The following is a 12,033-nucleotide window of genomic DNA, read 5'->3' on the forward strand; positions in this document are numbered from 1 at the left end:
TCTATGCAACTAACTAGACATAAGAGATCAGCTGATATAATACTTGCAAACAATTCCAGTTCAGAAAAATAGGTTTTGATTCCCACAGAAGCTTGGGCTTAGTGATTGTGTCATGTTATGGGCAGAGTTTAGGTACCATACTAGGTTAGAACATAACAGGGCAAGGTTAAGATACAGTAGGTTGATAGACAGACGTGACAGAATGTGCCAAACTTGGTATGTCCTTACCATGGACTAGGTATTTCACTGCCAGGTGTATGTATAATTGATATAATTGAACAAGACAAATGTCGAACAGGTATGGAACCTGTTATCCAGAATGCTTGGGACCTGGGGTTTTTTTGCATAAGGGGTCTTTCCATAATTTAAATCACCTTACTTAAGGTGCTAAAAAATAATTTAATCATTAAAAAACCCAGTAGGATTGTTTTGCCTCCAATAAGGAGTAATTATATCTTAGTTGCTATCAAGTACAAGGAACTGTTTAGTAATTACAGAAAAAAAAAAATAGTTTTTAAAAATCTTACTTATTTGATTAAAATGGAGTCTCTGGGAGATGGCATTTCTGTTATTTGGAGCTTTTTGAATAACTGTTTTCCAGATAACGGATCCCATACCTGTATCACTGTTGGTAAAACAGGGAAAATGAGGTAATGTTCACCCACACACAGCAAAGGTATCAGCCCTTACCACCAGGGGAATACAGCAATAACTGAATAAAGGGTCTAGTTTTTACCCTTACTATTGTTATTGTATGTACTGGCACTCTAGTATTGTGACTGGTTCCATTTTGTCAATTCAGACTGTTCTTCACATAAAGGAGTCATTTGTATTCACTCCACTAAATATTCTGCAGGCATTTATCATCTTCTATTTTTGTTTGACTCTTCTATATTAATTATTTTCTACTGGATACATGGATTGGAACTTTATTGGCCAATTTACAGGACATTCTTTTTGCAGAATATATGCATATGAATTATGTGAATTAGATCTATCAGTTTATAACATCTATCTTTTTCATTTTATGTGTATGTTTTTAGTATATTATGGCTTGATAGTTCTGTGGATATGTGCTACTGCGGTAATACCGGTTTATATATAGTTTATGGTGGTGGGCAAGTTTAATGAATTGTAAAGTTTTAATACAAATTGCAAATACCATGTCTATCTTTCTTTTCAAACAGTCATTATCTACATTTTTTTGGAATCTGGATTCGCTCAGTTACTGGTCTGGAATGTAAAGAACAACACATTTTTATAACTATTTTTTTTATGTATTCTAATTTTTCTAACCCTGCAGATGTCTAACAAAAAGACATACAAACTAAAAAAATTCCAAGCAAATGAAAAATGTATGTACTGTTACTTGTCAGGATCCAGAGCAAACAGTGGGTAGTATACAGACGGTGTTAAGGATGGAAGTGAATGTGCAGACTCAAAGGCCTTTGTAAATGTGCTGCAGATGAATGCTTCTTCACCACAGGGAATGGGACTTGATGAAACTGAAAATGAAAAGTCATATATTTTACACAAAAAGAGTGTAAAATTTGGTGTAAAATAAATGGTGTATTTATAAAGCTCCGTTGTAGTCCTTGTACAGGAATTAACACAGTGCTGTATGTATAAGGGTGGGTGAGTGTTATTTTATGCCAGACTAACACCGTTATTTTATATACATCATTCTAGACCTGTTCAGTGGAACAAACTGATATAGAAAAGATTTTTGGCTTTGAAAGTGGCATACAATACTGTGGAGGCAGCAATAAATCCCTGTTTTAAATGTATTTATTTTTCAGGCTAACACCTCATGTTATGCTAGAATTTTACATTCAGCTTCGCGTTCATACCAATCATAACGCAGCTTTATAAATATGCATAATTTTACACAGGGTACTGTAGGTTTAAGTGGCATACTGTTTTTTTTATACAGCATTATAAATATGCCCGCAAGTGTACAAGTTTTATTCTCTGTACCTGAGGGAAAAAACATAAACTGCACAGTTCTGATGTTTTAGAAAAATGACAACCAGCTGGAGTATTTTTAAATAAACGTATAATCAGTATGAAGGAGCGAGATTAAAGTATTTATTTCAAAAGAATAAAACCTGTGCAAGCTAATTATAAGTTTGAACTAAGCCTGAATAGACCTAGTAGATGGTATTTAACTTGATTACAGTATGAGATATAACTACTTCAGTACCAGGGCTCTTGCATAGGCAGGGACCTCTGTTATCATACTGAGCAGTCTTTAGAAAGAAAAGATGCTGTTTCTCTTCATTCCTGTGTTTCTAATGCCAATTTATTCCTTCTGCTTGGTAGAATGCCCATCTGCCAGACTGAGGAGTTAATAAACACAGCAAGAGAGTCCCTTCCAGCAGCCAGCCCCAGTTCTTTATTACTCGGCAAATCTGCTTGCAAAATGGTCAATGGCTTTGCATTTGTTTGGACGATGACAGCCCTGGAAGCTGTTATTTTTGCAACTAAAAGCTTGTGAAACACTGAATGATGGAGCTCAGCTGTCTGGATTTTGTTGTAAACCTCTTAGATATGATATGCACAATCCTCTTATGTACAAATTCCTTGTAGCAACTGAGGAAACATAATGAGAACATAAACGGATAAACAAATAACATGGAAAATGTATAAATTCCTCCTAAAATGATCAGAAGATGTTAGCATGTTACACATACAGTATATACATTAGAGTAGTGCATAGGAAAAACTTCATTTAGCTATATGGCATAGGCAATTTTTACAGGATAATTAGTGCCACTTTTAGCTTGAAGAATGCACAGACTAAATTTTATCAGTGCTTAGTACAGACCACATTCTGTAGTCGGTTTGAGCATGCAGGTAGCATTCATTTTAATCTTTCCCAAAGGCCTTCTAATGTATTTTAGTTTGATGACAGGTGAACTCCCCTCTGGCAGCTGCAGCAAATGGTAAATCATTTTCCTGCAGAAACCAGCAAAAGTAACATTGAGTTCTTGGTGAAGTGGATGGATTTTCATGAAATTAATTTACCATAAATTGACCTTAACAATACCATAGCAGTATAGTTAAATTCCAAGTTTTGTACAGCTAAGTTTATATTACTGATGGAGTAGCAACTCCCTGCAACTGCCAGTGGAGCACTCTTTCTTCTTATGTGGGCCCTCGCTGTACTGTGGGAGAAAAGGTTAATCACACTGGACTTGCACACAAAGCTTGATCTTACAAATAACTCGGGCTTCAGTGGTTCTTAAAAGCAAATGAAACTCTTTATTGATGGAACAGCTTCACAATCTCTTTGATAGGTGCTGATATGATGGTACAGTTACAGTTGCTCTTTACTCTTTGTTTTTTAGCTGTAGTGTTCACAATACCCCAGAGATAGTACTCACTGCCTTGGTGAAACAATCCCCAGTGCTAGGTGAAGCTCGCAGTAGTCGATTACTCCAGGAATCACTGAGCCTAACGGTTTGAGTCCCTATACTGGAGGCATTGATACCACAGGTTACCAACCCTTCCTGGCATGACAAGGGGACTCCTCAATTGCCCTTCGCTTTCACAATCCCTCTGAACCCCATTGTTACATACCTAAATAAAACACCAGGAGCCAGAAATGGGTAAAAAGAGGCCACAGCATTTATTTACATTTTATCAAATAAATAGGACCTGCCAGCCTCACCCCAAGGCAATATTCAAATCTAGAATTCCATAAGAGATCGCTACTATGCTCTGCTACTCCTTACTGAAGATTTGAGATCAGCACTATGTCATTATATCCACCACTGAGTATTAGGCTGCCTCTACCCACAGAGAGGATGGCCCCAAACTCTGCTACCAGCAGGAGCTGCATCTCCCACCATGAGAGAAGTTCAGCAGCCCTGCTGCTGGTCCTGAATCTGCAGTGCCTCAATGATAGGAAATCCAAGCAGGCTGTCACCTAGCACAAGCAGTAGTAGCGTCTGTATCAATTAACCCACCGTGCAGTCAAAGGAGAGAAGCTCCTTTCTTCCTCTTCTAAAATTTCCTGTGCCGTATTCTGGCAAGGTCCTACCGCTACCGTGACAGATACAACTTAAAATACATTACCATATAGCCACTGTTTTGATCCAGAGAAAGGCAAAAAACCCAGCCTGTAGCCAGTGCCAGTTATGGTACAGAAGAACAGGAACAGCACCTCCTGTCTTTGTAGATTAAAATGCCTTTATTGCAAAATTTTCTGGGGCAAATCACAACAGCAGCAATGTTTCAGGTCACATAAGACCTTTTATCAAGCCAGTGCCAGTTATGCCTCAAGAGGGAAAAAATTCCTTCCTGATCCCCCCCTGGCGATTAGAAAATTCCCTGGATCAAGGATTTGACTATCATTTAACACAAATAATACCATGCAGACTCTCACATTCATACTGTATAATGTTACTGAAACCACAATATAACAGTGCATATAGGAAAACTTTCACATTCTGTTATTAATAGATAATATGAGAGCATAAAGAAGAGAATATCCTGGCATTTTACAAAATATGCAAAAAAGAGGGGAGGGTGGGTAGGATGTTTCTACCTGTTCAGAAGATAGGAAGTGAACTGCTTTTCTTGTGACATCACATCCCTATCCTTCTCCACCCCCAACCCAGCTTTCCCCCTCCTTAACTTATTGCTTCTCACCCAATCACAGTTGCATCTGATTTTGCCAGTCTTTAAACATAAATCAGTGTAATCTTTCTTCTGGTCATTCGCATCCCTTGTCATGCAGCCCCTGCGTTTATAGCTTCAGGACTTCCTTTCTCGTTGAAGCCTTTGACTACTTCACTCACTAGCCTGATTCTGCCTCTCACTTCTAGAAGGAACTATTACACAACTTCTAATACTTACTACACCTACTGGGTGTACCTTGGCCAAGGCCCTTCAGCACACCACCTCCTCCAAAAAACGAGGGGACCAAAAACAAAGAACATGCGGAACCTTTTTTCTTTTATAAACTAGCGAACCCTGACACCAGCTGAACAGTTACTACACTGCCAGAAAGATACTTTTACCCAGGAATGGGAAACACTTTCCCTCCCAACTATAAATGAGGCAACCTTTAGCTGTATACCACCCTCCTGGAGAACTACCTGAAATAAAGGTTAGCAAAACCTGAACCCCCGACAGTACCTTGTACTATAATTTGTCATAAACTCAATATACCTAGGACTAAATTTGCTACTATCCTTGATGTTCACCATCAGCTTTTAGCAACCACTTTCTTTAGCTGCTGATAAACACCAGTATTTACTTTATAGCGAGTCCTAACTGTCTGTTATATGGTTTATGAAAATGGCTTATATGTTGTATGGTTTATGAGGCAAGCCAGCTCTGCAAAAATATTCCAGAAAGCATCAGTTTATGTTCCTTATTTATTCGAACATCAATAAAATCTTTAGTAACTTTTAATTAATGTCATAAGTACTGTAGATTAATCACCATTCCCATAGGCTATTATATAACTCGGAAACAGTGAATTTGATGGAAGATCAAGACCAAGTGACCCATCAAACACTTTATGTACTGTTAAATACTCCTAAATACTGTAGCAGAATTGAATGTTCAGGTAAATCTTGTCTTTAGAATTGGTTGTAGTAAATCTGTGCCTATGTAGTACAGGTATGGGATCTATTACTGGGAAACCTACTATCCAGAAGGTTCTGAAATACTGCAAAGCAATTTTTTTTAAGGTGTTCTGTTTAACTGCGTCCCTGCTAACTTCTCCTTGGTTCTGGCACTGTGCTTGTTGCAAGTAAAACTATTATATGGCATAGAGCGAAGAGAAAGCCAAAACTATAGAAGATGCAGCATCGTACTATTAATTAAATTCAACTATGAGAAAATACATTTTACATTATGTCAACATCATTTCCACAAGTTTTTTTGTTTTTTTTTATTAAAACTAGTAAGTGCAGAAGATGAATCTAATGGAACTGTTTGTTTCATTAGAACTGAAATCCACTGATTTAGAAAATTGATTATTGGTGCACTCACAGTGGCCTGGGCTCCTTGTAACATCAGGTACCAAATGTAGGTCATGCAAAATGGTCAGTGGTTTTGTATTCATACAACATTGTACACCATGGGCCCTTGCTAAGTAACATTTAGATTAGACCTTAATTTAGTTCAATTTAAGCCAATTTTTGGTCAAACAAGTTAACAATCAACTTGTGGTTTTTTTTTTCATAAGTATATGTACTGAATGCCTTAGGCAGATGATCATATGGGCCTATGTGCATGATCACACACTCAAAGCATATATTGGCTTTACCACTTGATGTGGTTCTCTTTAGCAACTGCCAGGAGGCGAAATCTGTGCTTCTGATGGCTATTTTTGTTTGCTTTGTATGGCCAGATTCATCTTTTATCTTGCCTTTTCATATGTCAAAGCAACCAAGTAGAATGTAACATGTGTAGCCTGTTTTATTGCAAATTCTACAGAGCAGGAACTAGGAATACTCCAGGACTCATTTTGGCGGAACCCCAGCACTTTTTCATGATTTCGATCAAAGCATAACAATCATGTAACTTATGTACCAATACATTTTTTCAACAGATGATGAATTTTTTTTAATTTTGCTTATGCTGCAATATGCAAACAAAACATTGTTTTCTGCAATTGGACAAATCTTGAATGGAGGATTCAGTATTTAGCCAAATCCAAAAAATAAGAATCGGTGTATCCCTAGCTGGGACTCAGTAAACCTGATAAAAATGTCTGTGCACATCTATTTTATAGCAGCATTATAGATATAGATAGATAAATAGATACTTATATAGAAAGATAGGTAGATAGATAAATAATTATATAGAATGATAGGTAGATAGATAAATAATTATATAGAATGATAGGTAGATAGATAAAAAAAATGTACTATTCATGTGGGTTTTGGCTTTATAGAGCCTTTATTTGTGTAGGGTGTGAGAACTGCAAATCATTTCAATCCATGCAGAAGAATATAATTCCATGAGGTATTAAAAAAACATGAATCTACTCAGCCACTTTGCTATAAATGTGGCAGGTTGCTTGGTTTACCAGATTACCTCTGTATAATACACTGTACTGACAGACAATAAAACAATGAATGCAGCACTGCACTTTCTATACACACTTTCTATACACACTCATGGTTAGAACAGATGAATGACAGTATAGAATACTATAGATGCAGCAGTCTGTGCTTGGGTGTAAGACACTGATACTTTTTATACTTTTCCATAAAAAAATAAAATCCATTTTACTTCTTCAATGTAAGCTTCAAAATGATGGCACCTGAAAATATTAACAGACCACTGAAGCAAAAAGAGTCATATCCTTTACAAAATTCGATTGGACTCAACGCCCTGTTTTCCTCTGCTCTAATTTTTTGTATAGGGTTCAAGGTTTTCAGCTGTTTATGATAAAGAAGAGTCCTCATCCAGATCATCTCTCCAGATGTGAGGTAGGTTGTTATTCTTAATCCTTTAACTGTAAGTTGCTCTATAGATATGTAATAACAGTCTAAAGCTGAACATAACAAGCCTGTTAGGGAATACATTTCTTACTAAACACCTGGAAACCATGCAGCTATTATGACTCTATTGAGGGTTGCAATAGTTGCTTTTAGTTGCTGTAGAATTGATCCCTCTGCTATGACACTTTCTTTACTCTAAATCTAATATGAGAGCTTTGTTACCTTGTATTCCCAGAAAATGAAAATAAAAAATATATATATAGAGAGAGAGAGAGAAAGGCAAAACAATTCTAGGCTATACACACGGACACTGCATTAAAGTTTGATTTAATGTTACTGACAGGACTATTTCAATTGTGCTCATACAGTCTGACAAGTAACATGCTGATAGTCCAGAGGAAGGGAATACAGCAATGTTTAGAGATTCTGCAGTATGCTCATGTATCGATGGCTGATGTGGGATTAATAAAAGAGAGAATGTATGGTGACGGATGTGCAGCGATTGTGCCAGGGTGGAAATGGGACTCTTTAAAATGTCACCTACATATTTTCCAGTTCAAGGTACAGTTGCAGTTTGTACTTGTGAAATCTGACGTAGGCTGCACTGCCTGTTTAGTTGTCTTATTCCTTTTGCTTTTGCTACTCATATTGAAAAATATGTCATTCTGGTACAGGGGTGGTGTCCAGGCCAGAATTAGAGAAATGGGGCACAGGGCAAAGCAGGAAGGGGAGGGGCCTGAATTTAAGCAAAACTAACAAAGCTATCCAGCTTGAAACCCTCCAGTCATATTAGTCTTTAATAGTCTTCAGCTATTTGGGGATGCAGGGGAGGAGGGCGAAATTTGTGTTTCCGTTGGCTACCAATAGATGGCTTTCCATGGGAGAGCATATTTCTTATATAATCATATACTTATTTAAGGAAGTGTGAACTAATGCATACAGTCACAAGGGCCCAGACTAGGAGTAGGTGACAAAAGAGGTACATGCCTAGCAACCCCCACCATTGTACCCTAAGCACATGCCCCTCATGCCTACCCCTAGTTCCTGCCCTGGCTAAGCCTCCCTAAGACACAGAGGGGCATATTTATTAAGCTGTTTAAAACGAATTCGCCAACAAAACAGTGTAAAAAGCTGTCTAAAGATTTCCGTTCGAACACCAGATTTTATGCCATTATTTTACGTTAGTTCCGGAGGAAGAAAAACCACGTAAAACACTTACGCCGATTTTACGCCGGTTTTTACATGGCGAATCCTGGTGATATGTGGCAAATTTTCTCTCCATTTTTTACAAAGCATAATAAATATGCCCCAGAGAGTACTTTAAAAAGTGCAAGGTGAAACCTGCTCTGTGTGTGTACTGATGGGTTGATCCTGCGATCCTTGTTTACACACCAGTAGAGAAAATGACCAGTGTGTTATTCAAGGGGATAATGTCTTTGTGACCTTAATACACTGCTCCAATTGTAGATTGAAGTCATTTAAGCCAAACTAACATTTCCTTGATTTCAGTTATCAAATGAATAAATAATGAAAATCACTTACTAACACAAATGCAGGGTGCAAATGCAATGTATCAGAACAGGCAGGCTGAATGTTTTGGCAACCATGTGGAAGTGCAGAAGTGTGTTTGGACTCAGGAACCTTAAAGGACAAGGAAAGCCTCTAAATTATTCATTGCCAGCAGATAGGCCTTCTAATAAGTAATGTATACGCTGTTACCATTGTATCCCACGTTTTTCCCTGCAGTTAGTAACCAAACAAAGAGGTTTCAAACACTTTGGCGATGCCACTTCCATTGAATGACTGATCCCAGACCAAGATGCATTTACATAAACAAGTGTGTAAAGTCTGCACAGTTCTCTGGAAGGTGTCATTTTTTTATGATGAATGATTAGGATGCATGCAAAGAGGGAATGTTCAGCATCTTGATCTCATAAGGTAAAAGATGGCAACTCATAGATACAAACTTTACTTTTTTCCAGAAGCTGATTACTTGTGAAGTAAGGTATGTGGCGCAAAAAATGCAAAGCGATTCACATGGGGCTTTGGATAGCTTCACACAGGCATAATAATGTTTGTGGAGCTTTCCCTTAATGGCAATTTTTTCTAGTTCACCACTGTTTTCATCATACTAAAATTTTGTTTTAATTTGAGCTTAAACAATGCAACTCAGTAGAGCCTGTCTAAACCCATTTGTATCTCTTACAGAAATTGGTTATTTTTAAATAAAGACACAAGGTAAACCTGAGTATTTCTGAGCTTTAATTTCTGCACTTTTCCAACCATTTTAATCAGGACTAGATTTTAGCGGTGCTGTGGAAAACTACTACTATTATTGTATTCCTGCTGTATTTATAGATAATGCGACTCTAAGAAAAATCACATGCAGATTTGCCTGGGTGATTTTCATAGACATCAGTGATAAAAAAAAATAGAAACGTAGATAAATACAGCAAATAATTGCCTCAGCCACAGTGCTATTGTGAGGAAAGAGGGTAGCTCAGTGATTAAGGCATTGGACTGTGACTTGGAGAATGAAGACTCAGGGGAAAAGAATGTAGTTCTGCCCCTTTATAAATCATAACAGTAAATCTTATAAAGATTTCTGCTGAGGAAATAATACCTAAATGTAGCAAAAATTCTCAGAGGGATTAAGTCTTAGTACATACTTACCGTATGTTCCCTTCTTAACATTCATAAATATGCTTCATTTGATTTTACATCAGCATCTCCCTAAGGGGCATATGTATATATACATATATATATATATATATATATATATATATATATATATCTTATACCTTATTAGTTCATATAGATCTTATGTCGTATAGATCTTATACATTATTCCCATATATATATATATGGGAATAAGGTATAAGATCTATTATCTGGTATGTTAGGGACCTACTGTTTTCCAAGAAAAAGGAACATTTCTGTATTATCTGTATTTTTGTATATATCTTTCTGTGTATGGATTTCCATACCTTAAGTCTTCTAAAAAAAAACAAAAGTTTGAAAAAAAGGTTATTGTATAGGTTTAGCACATTTGAATACACAGCACAGCAGTTACATGCAACATCAGTGTTTCTCCCCCTTGGGGTGTACATGTAAGAGTGGAGGAGACACAGGAGATTTTGTAGGATGGTGTTGGACAGATTGCACCCTAAAAGATGAATGTAGTTGCACGGGTCAAAATATAATGAGACTGCAATCTGATATGTAAACTACACAAAAGCTTTGCCATCCATGAGACACACCTATGGGAAGGGAGCGATTAACACTGCATCTGACAAGACAAAACCTGATGGTGTCTGAAAGACTTTTCCACTCATTGAAATACATTCACTGTTGGATGTAGATGCAGGAACAAAACCCACCATCTGACTTTGTTTGATTCAACTTACATTACAGCTATATGGATCAGATTTTGTAGGAACCTAAAAAAGCCTGTAGGGCAGGGTCAGACTGGCCCTAGACCCAATCCCCTCCAGCGCTCCCCTGGCCTGTAGATCTCCCTATCCCAGCATGCCTAAGGTAAGAATAAAGTACATGCGCCCAGGGGAGAGGTTTGGATTGGTGGTGGGGTCCACCACCAGGGGGTGGCAGCACTAGTGGGGCCTGCACCCCCCACTTCGACCCTGCTGTTGGGTAACATTTTGCGGGTCAGATAAATTCTGATCCAAGGTATGGTGTTTCTCTCAAAATGGAGAATTGTGGAGCTTAACATGGTATCCTTTTAAGATAAAAAGGCACATTCCGTTATGTATTAGCTATCTGTACTGAAACTTTCTTTCATTAACATACTAACCATAGGGAAGAGACACTGCTTTACATACTAATAAAAATGTGCAACTGGAATAATTACATGAAAACGATTTTGTTACAGATAAAATAAAATATGTAAAGTTCATAGCTAAAGAAATTCCATTATATGCTAAGAAATCACATTATACTGTATGTAGAGAGATGCAGATATGAAAAGTACAACTGGAAAGAAAATTACTCCAAAAACTTAGCTGCATTACCCACAGGGCGTACCTTAGGCTGGTTCGGTGTTTCTGATAAAGATACATTTTCAATAAGGCTTAGGGAGGCTAAGCCTCCCCAAACCTGCTTTGGCACCTTAAAACCTGGCTCCGTTTCTGCACTGTCCTGCAAATCTTCTCCGGGTTCTGCAGAAATCAGCTGTGCTCTGATTGGATCTTTCTTCTTGTGGATTCTCCAATCAGAGCACAGCTTTCTTGACAGGCAGTAAAATTGACCAATCAAGGCGCAGATGCAGACTGGGATCGGGAGATTTTGCAAACTGGAGGCAGTGCATAATTGAAGACAAAAAAAAAGAAGAATCTGCAGGCTGTAAACTTTACCCAAGAACCAACTTTGAACTTTTGCTGCAGTTTTAATCCCATAGGCACTATACACAGGTACTATATACAAGTACTATACTTTATATGTTCTAAAGACTGACCCACTAGCTGAAATTAAATTGTTTTTTGTCACCTGATATCTATAATATCCCTATCCCCTACCCTAACAGATGGAGGTTAAGTTAACTTTTCCC

General features: G+C 37.6%; 1 protein-coding gene across 1 annotated transcript in view; it reads left to right on the forward strand.

Moving 5' to 3' along the window:
* ptprf (protein tyrosine phosphatase receptor type F) overlaps positions 1–12,033 on the forward strand; it is a 565,520-nt gene that overhangs the window by 153,651 nt on the left and 399,836 nt on the right. The window contains exon 3 of the mRNA XM_031900923.1: positions 7,391–7,457. The gene's annotated coding sequence lies outside the window, so the exon portion shown is untranslated. The remainder of the gene's footprint in view (positions 1–7,390; positions 7,458–12,033) is intronic.

The sequence above is a fragment of the Xenopus tropicalis genome, chromosome 4 (assembly GCF_000004195.4).
Source record: "Xenopus tropicalis strain Nigerian chromosome 4, UCB_Xtro_10.0, whole genome shotgun sequence".
NCBI lineage: Eukaryota > Metazoa > Chordata > Amphibia > Anura > Pipidae > Xenopus > Xenopus tropicalis.